The sequence below is a fragment of the Canis lupus genome, chromosome 2, assembly GCF_011100685.1.
Source record: "Canis lupus familiaris isolate Mischka breed German Shepherd chromosome 2, alternate assembly UU_Cfam_GSD_1.0, whole genome shotgun sequence".
Taxonomy (NCBI): domain Eukaryota; kingdom Metazoa; phylum Chordata; class Mammalia; order Carnivora; family Canidae; genus Canis; species Canis lupus.
In genome coordinates this window covers 34115632-34133184 of record NC_049223.1, presented here as the reverse complement: position 1 = coordinate 34133184, position 17553 = coordinate 34115632, and the positions used below count along the sequence as shown (strand labels likewise).

The window sequence follows — 17553 nt, the reverse complement described above, 5'->3', positions numbered from 1 at the left end:
GCTGGGGCTGGGGGAGTGGGGGAACAGGAAGATAAGGGGAATTTACCGGGAAGCAGAGGGTGGGGAACGCGATGCGAGTGGGAGAATACTAGTCAGACTGAGGTTGTTGTGGCACTGGGTGAACAGGAGTACTGGGAAGGCCCTGGGATCTCCATTGGATGTGCAATGTGCTGGGTGAATAACGGAAGGGCACTAGGGGCTACTAGGCAGGCACCGGAGGCAGTGGGTCAACCCTGGGGAATCCTAAGGGGGCATCTAGCCAAACTGGAAGGAAAGCACTAAATGGTTACTAGATAGTCATTGGGGAGGGTGCTAAATGGATGGAAATACTAAGTAAGCATTAGGAGGGAGAGTAGATTACAATTAGATAGCAAGTGGGGGGAGGGGAATCCCTGGGTGGCTCAGCTATTTAAGGCCTGCCTTCAGCCCAGGGCATGATCCTGGAGTCCCGGGATCGAGTCCCAAGTCGGGATTCTGCATGGAGCCTGCTTCTCCCTCTGCCTGTCTCTCTCTCTCTCTCTCTCCTCTCTCTCTCTGTCTCTAATGAATAAATAAAAATCTTTAATTAACAAAAAAAAAAAGATAGCAAGGGGGTACTTGGAAGTACTTGGGAAGCACTGAAGAGATGTTGGGTGAGTACAAGAGGCACTGAATGGTAATTGGGGGTGTCACTGGGCCCACAGCAGGAAGGTTTGAGAGGGTTTGGAGATATGGCATGACTGAGAGAGTAAAGGGCCGTTAGGACAGTTCTTGGCAGGTACTGGGGACTTGGGCGTTATCGGTGAGAAGTGCTTCCACCATGGACCAGGATGGCACTCCCACAGCAGTACCTCAGTGCCCCCTCACAACAGCCCCTGGAGCCTGGATCATTGTGTCATTGTCACAGCCAGGACTTAGAACAGAGATGTCCCTGGCCCATTGACCAGGACCTGTTCCCGGTTTCCTGGCCGGGGATGGTGGGGAGGCAGTGGGGGTGCCACAAGTGAGCAGAAGACAGAGCCCTCCTACTATCTACCTCCCCCAGATGGAGAGGTGAGTCAAGACAGGTCAGTCCCTCGTCTCTAGAAAAATAAGGAGCCCCCTCCTCAGTCCCTCCCACCAGGCTTCGGCCTCGCGACCCAGCTCGCTGGCTGCTGGGCCGGGAGGGGCTGCCAGGCTCGGCCTCCTGCCCACAGCGGGGCGCCGGGGGAGGGCGGCGCGCGGCTCGAGATGCCGCGTTGCCATGGAGACGCTGCCGCATCCTGACTGCTCCTGGCAACGGGGTCCCGCAGCCAGGCAGGCGCTGGGCGGGGACCCCAGGGAGCGGGCGCGCCGGGCTGCCCGCGGCGCCGCCGGACCCCCGGGACGGGACCCGGATCCGGCCCCCCCAGACACCCCTCGCTCACGCTCCCACCGCGCACACATGTGCGCAGGCGCCCCAGCTGCAGCAGCCGGGCAGAACTGCAGCCCAAGCCCGCCCTGCAGCCCCCACTCATTAATTCAGCAAACATTTGCCGACCGTCTCAGTGCCAGGCGCGAGCTGGCCACTGCGGCTGCGGCGACGAGTCACACGGGGACGCAGCGCCACCACCCCCCATCTCACAGCCCACAGAGGAGACAGGCACAGATAACAGTACGATCAATACTGTGACCCACACACACACAGCGGCCCGCTGACTGCGTGCTAAGCCCTCCTCACCACAGGGCCTCACCAAAAGTATACGACCCTAGGGAAGGCCCTGCGAGAGCCCCTTTTTACAGATGAGAAAACTGAGGGCATAGGAGAGCCCATTTATTCACCAGAGGCCACATAGCATGAGGCGAGGCCGGCCTTCCAGTTTGGATCTTAACGGCTTTTCCCACACTACCCCTGCCAGAAGTGCTTCCAGTGAGGGCATGGATGAGGGAGGACCCAACTCAGCTGGGGAGGTAGCTGGGAGAATTTCAGAACTTGGGGCCTGGAAGAAAATGCAGGTCGGCCAGGCAGAGCAAGGGGAGGCATTCTCAACTGAAAGGGTGGTCCAGGCGAAGACCTGGAGAACGGAGAGTGGCCAGTGGGTGTGAGGGAGAGCAAGTGCAGATGTGGTTAGAGAGCTGCTTTGGGGGCCGAGCCAGCAAGCTCCGTAGGCAAGCCAAGGAGCCTGCACTCCATTCGTCAAGGAGTTTGGCATGTGAGCAAGAGAGGACATGTATGGACTGTCGCTCTGGCAATCGTGGGGAGGATAGCTGGGGGGCTGGAGAGCAGGCCGTGGTCACAGCCCAGGGAGGGACAAGTGGACCCAGCCCCAGTGGTGGGGTCCAGAGATGGGGGAGGACACCTTCTTCTTGCCTGCCCAAACAAAGAATCTTCTCTGCCTGAACCAGGAACCCTGGGCATGACACAACACGGACGCAGATGCACCATAAGGCATGGATTTGGGAGGGCAGCCAAGGGAACACACTTCAGAGTGACACAAGGAAAGACCAAAGCTAGACCCCAGGAAGAACTTCCAAGGTCCAGGAATAGGACTGAGTTTGCAAGAGAAAGACCAGGGAATCCTTGAGAAGAAAAAAGCCCCTCACACATCTCGGCATGGAGTCGCCAAGCTGTCCCTCCCAGACCCCTCCTGCCAACATGATTCCTTCCTGGCCCCTGTCCAGCAGATGGAGTCCAGGGCACCCCTCTGAGGAGGCACAGCATCCAGCCTTAACCACCACCCCCTCTCAAGGTTAGCCTAATTTTTTCCCTTCCATGGATTCAGGTCATTGCTCCCTGTCCTCTCTCCCAGGCGCTGTGGAATGTGACTAATTCCCTCCCTTCATTTACGGCTCCTGTTACCTGGGAGGTATTTATAGCACGACAGCCTCTCCCACCCTCCCCAGCGACTCAGCAGCTCTCCCCCCAGGCCAGCTCTCCCCCACTCAGCCAACCCTTGGCTCCCCTCTCTCCTGATGCAGCTCCACCACCTCCCACCGGCGCCTCCCCTCACTCGTCAGACCCCCAGGCAGCCGAGGTGGGAGGGGCTGACCCTGTGCGGCTGCAGGGGGATGCCTCTCCCCTCTTCAACTCCCCCAAAAGGCATCTTAGGGGCCATGCCAAGGGAGAGATCTGCCATCTCACCATGCAGTCTGATCCTTACACTACTAGGTAACAATTATTGAGTACTTAATGTGTGCCAGGTATTATTACTTCTGGTTTGCACATAAGGAAACTGAGGCTCAGAAAGGCTAAATGACCCCCCTCAGATCTTTACAGGGGAGGTGGGGTACTCCTGCACAACTACCCTCCGCAGCCCTGCTTGGTTTGTGGGAATACCCCCAAAGGCAATTTGGGTAGAGTAAGGACCACAGGATAGATACCTAGGGGGTGCCTGATTGAAATACCTCTCACAGAGCCAGAGGTGTACCTGCTGATGACAAGCCATGGCTGATCTGCCCAGACACTGACAGGGAATAGCATCAGATGGAGGCCTCTAGGTGCAAGACACCGTCCCACACATATCCCTTCCTCTGGCAGGGGTACTGAGGAACTGGAGTGAGAGGGCACAGCTGGAGCCAAAGACAGAGAAGGAAATTCTGTGACCACAGAGGACAACTGAAGGGAAATTGCAGCAAAAGAGAGGTAAGTTAGACTCTGTGAGGTATTTATATATGTGGAGGGCCAAGGCAGGGACCAGCTGCCCGTCCATATTCCCATCTCTCAACTACCCCAACCACCTCTTCACAGCTGGGCAGACAGACTCTGGCAAGTGAAGAGACTATGTCAGCTTTTCTTGATCTTCTGACCAGAAATTCTACAACACTGATGAAGTGGCTTTGTCAGGATTTCGAGGAGACAGGGAGGGATGGCACAGGAAACTGAGTTCAAATTCCAGCCTTATACTCATAAGCATGCTGACACACAAGGTAAGTGACTTTGCCTCCCTGAGACTTGGTTTCCCCATCTGTAAATGGGGCTGACATCACACATCACTCACAGGTGGTCATGAGAACTTGGAGCCATGAGAGTCCTGAGCATGGGGCCTGAAACATGGCAGGAGCTCTATAACCAGAGGCAGGTTTGTATTTTTCTCTGCTTCTTTCTTCTATCATCTGAGCAAAGGGGCCACACCTCTTCCCTGAGACTGGGGCATCCTGAGGATAAGGGCTTTGTTTCTACCATCAGCCTTTCATCAACTGTCCTTGGGACCAGAAGGTACCCGGGCAGGCTGCTGTCGGGAATGAACATTCACTGCCTTTATCAGTACTTTCATTATCATCAGTATATCACTCTCTGTGGCTGTAGCCCCAGCAGCACACACCCAGCTAGGCTCTCAGCTTTTGTTTAAAGAAGTCATCCCCCCCCCATCACATTGCCACAAAGGCACACCAAAGTTCCCACATGAGCCCCATCTCAGGGGGCCACACTGGGTCCAAGAGCTCCCATTGTATCCTTTTCACTGATACCCCCATCGAGGGGTGCCAGGAGCGGGCCTAGAAAAAGAAAGACACTGAGTCATTCTGATTCCTGCTTCAGGGAGCCAGAGCTGGCAGCAGCCCAGCTGGCCCCTCCAAGGGGGAACATCAGGGGCAGAGTTAGGCCCCTGGAGGTCCCCTGGCCGCCCCACCCAAGGGGTGACCATGGCAGCACCAGGAGCCAGATTTGGGAGGGTGGGTGGAGGGAGAAAATATAGGCTGCTAGTGGCTGGGCCCTGTCAGAACAGAAAGGGGACAGCAGGAAGCATCTGTGAGAACCCCTATGGATCTGGCATAGGGCCAGGTCTCTATCACCCTGGGAGAGAGAGAGCCCCACCCAATTCACAGATGAAGACTACACGCTGCCATAGAGAGGGCCCACCAACTGCCAGTGGTCACATAGCACCTGCTGATGGGGGCAGGCAACGCCTGCACAGGTGCCCACGACCCCCCTTCCTCATGTCCCGAGGGGACTAGCGGGCCCAGGGCTCCGCCAGGGGAATGGAAGCAGGCAGCATCCCTGTCTGTGCTGGCAGATGGGGGTTGGGTCCGGGTTTCACAGGAGACTGGGCACAGAGGTCAGGGAGTAGAGCAGTGGAGGGGAGGCACTCTGAGCCACTCTGCAGCAGGGCAGTGCCATGGGGCACAGTTTAAGACTAGACGTTGAGGCTTTAGCCTTCAGCCTGCACCCGGGAAGCTGCCAGTGGGACCCTGGGCAAGGCCTGGCCTCTCTCTGAGTCTCAGTTTCCCCAGTCACACTATCATAACTCTAAGCTCCAGTCGTCCTCCCTAGCGCTTCTGAGTCAGGCCTCCCCCTGCATGCCAGCAGGGCCAGGGGGCCGAGGGGCCAAAGAGGGGCCTGGGCCCAGGCGGCCGTCCCTCCCCACCCGCAGGCATGAGGGGTCCTTGCTGAAGAAACACGGTGTATACAAATAATTAAACAGAAGAATTGGAGTGATTAGGGCAGATGATTATTGTCAAATTATGATTTATCTTGTAGTGGAATTAGTATTCCCCCAAAGGGCCCGGCGTGGCGCGGCGCCCGCCACGGCCCGTGATTAATCGCCGTCTCCAGAAGGTCACCTCCAGCCACTGCAGATTAACTCAGTGGGGAAACTTCTTTCCGTAATTCAAGCTGTTGTTCCCACAACCTGTCATCCGCTGCTGCGGAAAAGGACGATTTCGTCAGGGAGCCCAGGGCGGGTGCCCGTCCGCTCCCCCGGCCCCTCCCGGCTGCGGACATGATCTATGGTGCGTCCCAACACTGGTGACCGCGAGGGGGGGCCGCGCCCAGCGTGGGGTGGGCGGCGGGAGGCAGGAGTAGGGGGAGCATGGGGGACCAGGCGCCGCCAAGCAGAAGTAGGCTGTGAGGGGAGACAGAGCGCGGGCGGTGGCAATTAGGAAGAAAATTGGATTTTTCAGCGTCCAGAAGCAGCTGGGATCTGCGGTGTGTGGCGCAGACACCACCCCCTTCCCCAACACACACAGGCACAGGGCTCCAGCCAGGCGGGGGTACTCCCCAAGAAGGATGGAGGATGGGGGACAACAGTCCTCCTTCAGGAAGGGAGGAGATGTAGGACCAACAGAAGGCAAAAGAACCTGGTCAGGTCTGAGGCGGCCCTGCGGAGCCTCCCAGTGAGAGGAGCTTTCCTGACCCAAGAGCCAGAACCAAGATCCCGTTTCCTCAGCGGTAGACACTGCCAAAGTCACATGCCCAAGTCACCTGGGGCCGCTAATCATGGCCACCTCCGTCTGGCAGTCTAGATCGGGTCTGAGAGGGGGCTCTGGAACCCTGGTTGTCTCCTTGCACAGGGAGAACTGCGGGGAAAGAGCCCCCCATCCCTGCCTCCTCATCCCACCCCCTGCACATCCCTTAGTTCCTTGAGTGGGAAGGGGATATGAAGGCACAAGTGCCTCCCCTTCCCTCTTTCATTTACCTTCCATCCAGGCCTTGGGGGAGTTGAGAGGGTGGGACAAGTGTCCTGTACCCACAGTACAGATGAAGAGGCTGACGTCAGGTGACTATCTGCACTGAAACTGACAGGGGTCCCCAGCACCCTCGGGATTACTGCCAACTTCCTTCAGGCTCTGCCCTGTCCAATTCAGCGACCCTGCTCATCCTCCCCACCTCCAGAAATACTCCCCATGCATTATTCTTTCAGGCCTCTAGGCTTAGCACATTCCCGAAATGTGCTTCCTGCCCCCAGCCCTCATCTGGCCAACTTCTATTCATTCTTCTCAATCCAACTATTTGTCCCTCTAGGAAAAGATGGTGCTCCCTTGTGCAGGAGCTGTGTTCTCACAGGCCTCTCCCACCAGAATGGGCACTCGCTGTGGGCCTTCTACATCTGTCTCCCCAGGGCCAGTGTATATCCTGCCCAAGCAGGTACTCAGGAAACTAATTTAGGAGGCACCAAGGAGGGGCGCCTGGGTGGCTCAGTCGCTGAAGCATCTGCCTTCCATTCAGGTCATGATCTCAGGGTCCTGGGATCAACCCCCTTGTTGGGCTCTCTGCTCAAGGGAGAGCCTGCTTCTCCCTCTTTTTCTCCCTCTGCCTGCTGCTCTACTTGTGCATGCTCTCTCTGTCAAATAAATAAATCTTGAAAAAGAAAGAAAGAAAGAAAGAAAGAAAGAAAGAAAGAAAGAAAGAAAGAAAGAAAGAAAGAAAGAAAGAAAGAAAGAAAGAAGAAAGAACGAACCAAGGATTCAGGGCCCTGACTTCCCACTCCCCACCCCCACCAGCCGCAATTCCCAATACCACTTACCAGACCCCAGATCTGAAGGTTGAGGGGCAGAGGGCAGAGGTGGAGATCCTTGCTGACTGGCACCCTCGAAATCCAGAGGCCTGTGTTTAGCTCAGAACAGAAGCATGTATTATGTATGCTGCGGTTTGCTCAGAACATTCTCAGGTCTGATATATACTTAGAGTTGTGAAGACCTAGTACTATTTGGGAGGGAAAAACCTCTCTCTCTGTGTCTCAGGTATGGTGGTAGGGGAACACCCTCTCCAAAACCAAGGACTAAACACTGGCATTTTCTTAGGGGGAGAAAGGGGCTTTCCATCCACCAAGGGACTGTTTGGCAGACACCCACCCTCCAAATCTTTGGCTGATGGTGATAATGAAAACCCTGATTTAGTCTGCATCTTACATTCAAAGCACCTTTTGCTGCATTCACTCACAGACTCCTCGGGGACAAAAAGAAATTCAATACCCCATTTTACAGATGAAGGGGATTTGGGGGAGGTAGCAAGTGACTTGCCCAAGGCCTGGGGCTGTAAGCAATGGAGATGGCTGTGAGTTTGCTGAGGATGATTCTGGTCCCACTGCTCACCCAGCCCACTGTGGAACCACTGTCTCCCCACACAGGTGGCGGGCGGCTCTAAAACCTTTGCCCCCATCCTTCCCCAAGGTCCTGGGGAAGACCCTCATCTTGTGAGCTATGGATCTATAAACCTGGTTCAAATCTCAACCATGGCCTCACCAGCTAGAGAACCTTGGGCAGGTCACTTCAGCTCTCTGAGCCTCAGTTTGCAGGCCTATAAAGTGAATTACAGCCTTGTAGGGCTGGTTATGCACATGAACCAAGATGGGCCTGGCCTGGCCAACGGTAAGAGCTCAGTAAATGTGAGTTGGGTTTGTTTTATCACATTCACCTTCTCACTAATCTCTCGTGGAAGAGGTGGAGGGAGCTGATAGCTTCCCCATTTCCCACAGGGAGAAACTGAGTGGGCAGAGCTTCCAGCGAGCAGAAGACATCATCAGATAAATTACCATGAAGGCCACCTGAGATTCGGTGCCTCCACACTCAAGCACCCTCCATCGCTCCGCGTCCGTGTAACACAGCACAAATGCGCTGCCTCCCCAGCCTTTGCCCAAACTGCCCCTCCCCCCACCCGCCCCTGCCTAGAATGCCACATCTCCACCAGTTCCTCAATTGTTCCCGAAATCTTCCAAGGCTCCGCCCAAAGGCCACGCCCTCCAGGGAGCCACCCGCACCCTGCAAGCACCCTGCAAGCACCCTGCAAGCACCCTGCAAACCCGGAGCCGCCCGGCGCCCCGCGGACCCCGCGACTGGTCCGGTGGGCTTGGGTCCCGCCACCCACGCGGTTTCCTGGGCCCTCTCGCAGGGTGGGCGGGGCCGCCTCGATCTGACCCCAGGCGCTGGGGCGGGACCCGCGGGGGATGCCGCGGCCCGCGGGGGGAGCACGGCCGGCCCCCTGCACCCCGCTCCCTCCAGCGCTGCGGCCCAGGCTTTGATCCGGCTGCCTCCGCGCCCCAAACCTGATTGGCATCAAATTACGCCGCGCGGCGGAGGGAGATAATGGCGGGAGGCGCGGCGGACATGAAAGGGGGGCGCAGCGGCAGCCCGGACCGTTGTTAATGACCCAATAAAAGGGAAGAGGGGGGAGAGATAACCCTCCCTTCCATCCCCGCCCCCAAGACAGCGGCCAGTGCACACAAAGCCGCCGCCGACTCGGAAATTACCGCGGCTCAGCCCAGCGCAGCGTGACTGGAGGGGGGTGGGCTCACCTGGCGGGGAGCGGGAGGGAGGACACGCCGGCCCCGCCACACGCGGTCACGCAGACGTGCACACATCCTGATCCTGTCTTTAATATTTTTCTGGTTTTTTTCATCGTGGGTTTTTTTGCATTAATTGTGATTTCTGAAAAATACTACACTGAAATCATTTTCTTGGTTCCAGAGAAATTTTGTGCGCGCCCTAGTCCCAGCTCTGAAACACAGTCACGGACAGGAGTGCTCAGTGACTCGCACACGCTGTGCCTCATACAGACACAGTTAAGACAGCCACACACAGAGATATACAGACACATGGACACACTGTCACACCTAAAGTCACTTGCTGAAACCAACACGGGACCACGTGGACACACACCCAGCAGGGCCTACAGACATGCTCACCTAGAGACATATCCAAAAGCTGGAACAGAGACAGACATACAAAGACAGACACACACACACACACACACACACTGAACAAATTAGGAGGAAACTCACAGAGATATACAAACACAAGACACAGCCATGCAGAGAGAGACACGCTGATATACACCGAGATCTACAGACAAATACAAACACGCATAGATAACACAGCTACACAGCATCCCAGACACACACACAAATAGACCTGGGTCACATTAAGCACACACAGTGACTCATACACCCAAGCACAAATCCCCAAGTCAACAGAGTCTCTGAGACACCCATGCCCTCAGGTCCACCCATTTCACACCTTTACTAACACATGTTCAGATGTGTTCAAGTGAGTTCAGGAGAGCCAGAGGCTGGGTTGACCCATAGCATAGACACAAATGAAGTGGGGTCACTGGGCCACAGAAGCCAGAGAACATGGCAGTGGGGGACGGGGTGGGGGTGCAGCTACCTTGAATCCATGAGGCTGGACAAATGGTTTAAACTATCAGAATATCAGTGTTATTCATTTCCAAAATGGGGTTCAACTCCTCTCCAAGGGATTGTGTGAGTCAATAAGCAATAGGAAAGTACTGAATGTTGAGCGCCATTGCCATGTGGACTCCCTTAGGGACAGCCCAGATGCTCCACTGCACATGTCCCCACAACACAACACACACACACACACACACACACACACACACGTGCGTGCACACACACACACACTCTCTTCTCTTGGTTCCTAATCACTTTACTGCTAGGGAGGTCCCTCTTAAATCTAATCCGAGTCCGTCATGCTTTATGCTGACTCCAATTCTGAGAATGGAAGAGGGCTGGCCCCTCCAAGAAGCCCCTCCTGCTCCAAAAGCCAGCACACTGAGCACCAGGACTCCTGGTGGGAGCCAGGTAGGGCTTTGTCATAAAGTCAGACTCTGAGTCAGGCATACTTTGCTCCATTGTCTGATTTCTTTTTTTTTTTTTTTTAAGATTTTATTTATTCATTCATGAGAGACACACACAGAGAGAGGCAGAGACACAGGCAGAGAGAAGAAGGCTCCATGCAGGGATCCCAATGTGAGACTTGATCCCAGAACCCTGGGATCATGCCCTAGCCAAAGGCAGACGGTTCAACCACTGAGCCACCCAGGCATCCCTTTGCTCTGTTGTCTTATTTCAAAGCCCAGTTCTACCATGAACCAGGTGTATAACTTGGTCAAGGATTTAGCCTCTTTGAGTCTTGGGTGCCATCACTGCTGAATGGGTTAACAGCATCAGCATCCAACACAGGAGACAGTGGGATGGTGAAATATCTCTCAGGCTGAGCTAATAGACCAAGGTAAAGCTGCTAGTCCATCTTGGGGTCAGAGGTGAGGGATCAGGGTTCATAGTTCCCTCCACACACCAGGACAAAGGCCTTCCCTGCAGTTTCTTCTTAGGTGGACATGGGGATTTTATGAGCCAAACCTCGAGGCCTAATTAATGCGATTAATCACAAGCCCAGCCGCACAGGCCATGGGGACAGCTGGGAGGGGGGTGACAGTCAGCTCAGTTACCCAAAAGGATGAGGAAACAGGATACAAGATTCTCAGTGGCTTCCCTCTCCTCCATCACCATGCTGACCAAAGCCCACCCCTATACCGGAGGGAAGTCCTTCTCATATCTAGATCCAGTTTCTCTTGCTGTAGCTCAGGAAGCACAACGGATCTGTAGTCAAGGTCCTGGCTGTCCCTAAACAGGCAGGTTAGAAAGGCTGTGGTCCGTCTCCTGGTAGATGGGTTTGGTGGTGGTGGTGGTGGTGGGCAAAGCCTCTCAGAGCCTAGTGCCTACCCTAGGAGTAATGCAAAGATAAAGAAAGGAGCTGGTGGCTAGAAGGGAAGGTCCCCTTCTCCCTCTAAGGGGCCTGTGTGTGTGACCCAGTGTGAGGAGGGTTGGGGGGGGATGGCCAAAGGCTCTGGCCAGGGCTGCAGCAGGAGGGGGCAACCCACTCGGGCAGGGACGCTGCCATGTTATAAATCACCCTCGACTCAATTAGAGCCTGTGAAAGGTTGTGCACACCCAGCAGAAAGCGCGGAGCTTGGCGGACAGCCAGCTTCCTGTGGGGGGTGGGGGTGAGAGAGCTGGTGTGTGCCTATGTGTGTGTGACAAACTGTGTAGACATGCTTGTGTGTCCTTGTGAGTGTGTCTCTGTGCACCTGTTTGTGCCTGTCTGTCCCACATATGCATGTGTGTGGTCATGAGCACATATGCCTGTGAATTCTTGTGTGTGCAATATGCTTGCATATCTTTGTGTGTTTGTCACGGAGAGTATCTGTACTGTGTGTACACCCGTGTGTGTGTATGTTAGGGCAGATGTTTGTGCCTATCTGTACTGTGTGTACACCTGTGTGTGTGTATGTTGGGGCAGATGCCCTCATGCCTGTGTGCACTCGAGTGCAAGTGGGTGCATGGTTGTGTCTCTCCACCGTTTTGCTGCTGTGCATGTCCCCATGCTTGTGTCCACCCGGGTATGAGTGCATATGTTTCTGACTGTCATGTGGTTGGCCTGGTGAGCTGAGCTGGACATGGGTGTGGGGGCGGAGGGATGTTCTTGTGTCAGGGAGAGCTCTAAGTTTCGTAGCGAGAGACACAGAGAGATGGAATTATGGGCAGGCAGAGAACAAGTGAGAGCCAGACCAGGCCAGCAGGAAGAAGCTGTGACAGATAGGAGAACCAAGCTTTCAGGAGAGTGGGGGTCTGTGCAGTTCAGACAGCCTGCCAAGACCAACAACCCCCAACCCTGAATAGAGAAGCTGGACACTAACCATGCCACAGAGGGGTTACCCTAATGTGGCCAAGGAGCAACCTGAAGTCCCCCCCACCCCATAATTACCAGTGATGAGCAGTCACCATGGGGCTAATCTCTGTGCTACAGCCTCCAGCCAGATAATCTCACCAAAACCTCACAGACACACTATGAAACATGGGCTATTAGAATTCCCAGTTTGCGGATGTGGAAACTGAGGCTCATTGACTTGTTCATTGGCTAATAAGTAGTAGGGCCAGACTCTGAACCTAGGTTTTTCTAATTCCAGTGGTCTCACCACATTCACTGTGGCCTCTCCCAGAGTTCTCAGTGGTCACACTCTGGGGAAAAGGGGGAGAAAAGTGTATAGGTGTGGGCAAATGAGTATGCCTCCCCATCTACCTGAATACTCTCTGAAGCCCAGGTTACTGTGCCCCCAGTGCTTAGCATGTATGTAACAAATGCCACAGCAATATGTATTTGTTGGAGGAAGCAGGGAGCCAAGACATCCTGTTCTGTTCTGAAGCTAAGAGTAGCAGACAGAAGTGTTGGTGGGGGTGTCTATGAACCACACCATGGACACTGGCCACCTCTGCCTCCCTCCCAGGGAGGAAGTATTGCCCTTGGCTCCAGAGAAGCTGAGGAGCAGGGGCTGAGGATTTCCCAGAGCCAAACTGGGCTCTGCCTCATCTCCACTCACACACAGAGATGGGACTACCTGGATGTCTTTCTAGATCAACACTATGTTTCACTTGTTTCTTCCCTACCCAACTAATGAACAAAGATTTTCATCCCCCTCCCCATTTCCCTAGGAACACTCGGGTCCCTGAATCAGGACGCCTATGGGAGAGGTCTGCACAGGCACCCTTAGCCAGGAGCCAGTTTGGGACCCCTGACTCAAAAAAGTTTCCCCCTTCTACAATGGCATTTCTCTGAGGAGTGATGGGGATCTAAACCATTAAGTCCTGGGCCTCCTTGTAGAGCTTGGAGAACCAGCCTTGGATACACCCCCCTCAGGGCCCCAGATTAACAGCCTGCCCCCCATGGAGAGGAGAATGCAAACTCACAATGGGTTCAGCTTCTCTCCTGCCCCAGCCTCCTGGGAGACTTCCTCCCTAAACCATGTTCTGCTCCCAGTTACTGACCAGGTGCCAAGAAAGGGAGGGAGATGGGCCTCCCTCAGAGCAGTCTCAGGAAGAAATCTAGCCATGTGCCAAACATCACCCTGTGTCTTCTGCAGGCCCCTGCAGGCCCCACATCTGGAACCATTTCAGGCAGGAGAAGCATAGGACTGAGCTGCCCCTCCTTTGATGCTGGGACTGTGGGGAAGGGTCATGCCCTCTGGGAGGTCGGGGGTCACAATGCATGGATGGCATACCTTCTGAGGATAGGAAAAAGTGGGGGTGAGGAGGGAGCAGGAATGGGCAGGATGGGGTTGAGGTATTTATGTCATGGTGCTCCTCCAACATGTAGCATCAGGGGGACTCCAGAAAGGATCTAGAAGATGATAAGCATTTTATTTATTTAATTAATTTATTTATTTTTAAAGTAAGCTTTATTCCCAATGTGGGGCTTGAACTCACCACCCTGAGATCAAGAATCACATGCTCTACTGACTGAGCCACCCAGGGGCCCCATGAACAGGGCCAAGTTTTACTCTAGCTAAGCGTCAGTTTTCCCATTGGTAAAATGGGAATATTACATACAGGATTCTGGGGAGGATCCATGGTGAAAGGATGTTTTAGCATGGGGCCAGCACATAAACAATGCTCAGGACAAGACAGTAGCAGCTCTTATTATTAACATTATTTTGTTTATTTTTAGTTTTTATTTTATTTTTATTTTTATTTATTTATTTATTTATTTTTTAAATGTTTTTTTTTTTAATTTTTTATTTATTTATGATAGTCACAGAGAGAGAGAGGCACAGAGACACAGGCAGAGGGAGAAGCAGGCTCCATGCACCGGGAGCCCGATGTGGGATTCGATCCCGGGTCTCCAGGATCGCGCCCTGGGCCAAAGGCAGGCGCCAAACCGCTGCGCCACCCAGGGATCCCTATTTATTTTGTTTAAAACATAGCTGCTGGGCAGCCCGGGTGGCTCAGCGGTTTAGTGCCGCCTTCAGCCCAAGGCACAATCCTGGAGACCCGGGATCGAGTACCGCGTTGGGCTGCCTGCATGGAGCCTGCTTCTTCCTCTGCCTGTCTCTCTCTCTCTTTCTCTACTCTCTGTGTCTCTCATGAATAAATAAATAAAAATATTAAATAAAAAAAATCTCTAAAGTAAAATAAAATAAAACATAGCTGCTTCCTACCAAAGCTCTCCATCCAGCCGAGGAGACCCAGTGAACACCCCAAATCAGTCAGTCAGGCTGTATGGAATCAGACACTGAGATATTAGGAGGGGAAGATTCTAGAGGGCTGGGCAGTCAGGAAAAACCTCCCAGAGGAAGTAGCATAGGGCTCATCCTTCAGAAATGGAAGATTCAGGCAAGCAGAAGTGGAAGGAAGAGGGCATCCCAGGGGGCAGAAAGGCTTCAACCAAGCCCTGGAGACAAGAGGGAGCGCTATAGGGCAAGTGGGTTGTGATTTTGTGAGAAGCAGAGACAGGCCAGATGGGGTGTGGTGGGCATGGGAGCTTGCCTGACTTACCCCGAGGAGAAGAATGAAGAGAGGGTCTAGTGCCCTATGCCACCTCTGTGGAAGGGTTCTTCCCTGAATCCTGTCTCATCCATACCTGCTCCCCATCCCAAGGAAGCCCTTAGGATCTGCAGGGAACCAGTGACACCCACCCCAAGGTATCCCCCCCCACCTCCCGACCCAGGGCTCTGAGAAATCAGGTGGCTGCCCTCTCCTCTGTTTATTTATTCCCCTGTGTTTTTTTTTTTTCCTCCCTTTTCAGGAGATGATAATTATTCAGATCATTGTGGTGATTTACTCGGCAATCAGAGCCGCTCGATGCAGTGGCCTCAGAGCTGAGACAGACGAAGCATCGAAGCATCCAGCATTGAGCATCGCCAAGGAGGAGGAGGCCAGGGGCTCAGCCCCCCTCCCTCCCACCCACCCGGCCTTTGTTCTCATTGAGGTCTGCACCCAAGCTGCCTGGCAGGCAGTGAAAGCACCCACCCTGCAGACACAGCAGCAAGTTTGAGGGGTCGTAGGAGCCAGTGTGCACATGTGTGTGTTCTGGGGAGGGGTGTGTGGGGGTTCATATGTCCCTTGGTACTGGCTGAGAATGGTGGAGCTCCTGTGTGCATATTCGCCTATGTGTGGTGGTTGGGGTGGGAGGGGAGGTTAGGGTTGTACCACGGCATGAGCATTGAGGTCAGGTATGTAATCAGAATGTATGCACCTGTGTGATTACCTGGACCCTGGGGTATACCTGTCTCTGCAGGCTTGTTCAGAAGTGCAATGGGCAGGTGCCCAAACGTTTGTATTCTGGTCACATAGCAGGAAGGGGAGGGGGTCTGGGGTTCCTATGCTGAAGCTGTGATCATGGATGGGACAGGGGACTAGGTTTCTGCTTGGTCTCCCTGACGGTGCTAGTGGGAGAAGGGGAGGGGGCAGCGATCAGCTCAAATCCAAATGCTGAGTTCTCCTGGGTCAGTGCTGGGGCCTCAGGGGTTATGTGGATACAGGTGTGGCTGTGTTCCCAGGCATGTGCACCCGCAGGCGCCCCACCCCCTGCGCCCGCAGGCTGGCGCGGTGACGGTGACCTCATTACTGCCTCCGCAAAGGCCCCTTGAAATCCCTGCGCCGTCGCATTTGGCTGCTCTAAGTGATGGGAACGGCCTGCGCTTCCTGATCAATCGCTTAAAATTCAGGGTCGGCTTGCTCGCAGGAGAGGGCTGCCTGCCAGCCCCACGCACCGCGCTCTGCCGCCTCCCCCTACACCCCCTCCTTGCTTTGGGGTGGGGGGGCTGCGATACTGCCGTATTGGAAAACATCCCCGCGCTGGCTGGGGGGCCCGGTGGGGCCAGCGCTGGAAGCCGTTCCACTCGAGCAGATGGCTGTGAAACTTTGGCGGCGAGATAAATTGGGTCTGACGGCGTGAGGCCGGCTCACAGATGGGCGGGATTCTCACGCCGGCCCCCACGTCCGGCCCGGCCGCGGGCAGGGCCCGCGCGGCTCAGAGCCGCCTTTGGGCATCTGCCCGGCCAGCAAAAGCATTGGGGAGGCCAGTCATCCGCCAATAGCCTCTCTATGCCGGAGACGCCCTCCATCACACTCCTTCCGGCCCTAGATCTCCCCAGAGAGGAGCCCAGAGGGAGGGGCAGTCCCCAGCCCCCTCCTGGTCACCTCCGCCAAGCTGGCAGCTGGGCTTTCCCCCTCCTCTGCCATCCGCAGAGGCCTGAAGCGTGAAGGTTAACAGCTGGGGGGGAGGCTGCGTCTCCCTCCCTCACCCCCTCTCTGCTGCAGCCCCGCCCACCTGCCAACCCCGGGGATGTCGTAAACGGGGCTGTGAGGTGTGTGTTGGTGGGGAGCGGGGGGCCTGAAGGGAGGGAGAAAAGACAGACAAAGAGAGAAAGCGAAAATGAACAAGATGCGAGAGAGACCTAAGCTGAGACCGAGGGACAGGCAGACAGGCAGAGAAGGGAATGGAGAGTGAGATGTAGAGATAGACAGAGACAGCCACAGAGAGAGAAGGGAGGGAGAGACCTCAGAGCCAGAGAGGAGGCACACAAAGAGACTGGGAGGAAGGCGAAGGACAGGACGAGGGGGCGAGATGCGGGCGGGGACCGCCTCCAGCCGTGGTCCCTGTGGGGGTAGGAGAAGAGCGGAGCTGGGGAGGAGGGCGCGGTTCCGGGCTAACTCCGCCCCCACTGGGAGGGTGGCGACCCAGAACGACAGTCGCTGCCCCAGGCCGCGCCCTCCATCCCAACACGCTTCCCCGCCTCGGTTTCCCCAAGAGTGCGGGTAAAGAGGGCGGCGGAAGGGGGAGGCCTGCACAGCCATCTCCGCCGCAGAGCCCACCCTGTCGAGCCAACTCCCCGGCGCGTCAGTCCAGCGGGCGGATATCGATCCGGTCCAGCCAAGCTCGATACCCGAGGCCTGCAGCCCGCTCTGCCGCGGTGCTCCGAAGAGGAGGGGGCCCGCTCCCCAGCCGCCCCCGCGGAGAGTCTGTGTCAGGATGAACCGCGAGAGGCCAGCTGGAGCGGCGCCCTCGCCTCCTCCTGTCCTCAGCGGCCCGACTTGGCGGGCCAGGCTGCCTGCAGCAGGGTGACGGCCCGGGTGACCACCCCCAGTCCCGCCTCCTGCGGGCCACCGGAGGCCAGAGGGAAAAAAATCTTCGCCGAGTTGATGAAGTTGAAGTTTCGTCAAGGGCGTGAAGGAGACAACCAATCAGCGAGCCTATATTTACATAGGCTCTCTGATTGGCTCTCACGGCGCCTCTTTAGAATGTTTCTTTGAAACCTTAAGAAAACGA

The 17553-nt window shown here is 55.4% G+C and overlaps 1 protein-coding gene and 1 long non-coding RNA gene across 4 annotated transcripts in view; one reads left to right on the top strand and one right to left on the bottom strand.

Annotated features, from left to right (window-relative positions):
* Positions 1–17553, bottom strand: part of PSD2 (pleckstrin and Sec7 domain containing 2) — a 119191-nt gene that overhangs the window by 74913 nt on the left and 26725 nt on the right. The window lies entirely within an intron of this gene.
* On the top strand, positions 1436–15291 carry LOC111091843. 3 transcript variants are annotated; one of them, XR_005355415.1, is made up of 5 exons: positions 1436–1612; positions 2344–2687; positions 3476–3580; positions 3686–3864; positions 15028–15291. It is a non-coding gene; the product is annotated as an uncharacterized LOC111091843 (long non-coding RNA). The 3 variants fall into 3 exon arrangements; XR_005355414.1 differs by lacking the exon at positions 15028–15291 and adding an exon at positions 8130–8525; XR_005355413.1 differs by lacking the exon at positions 15028–15291 and adding an exon at positions 3938–4519.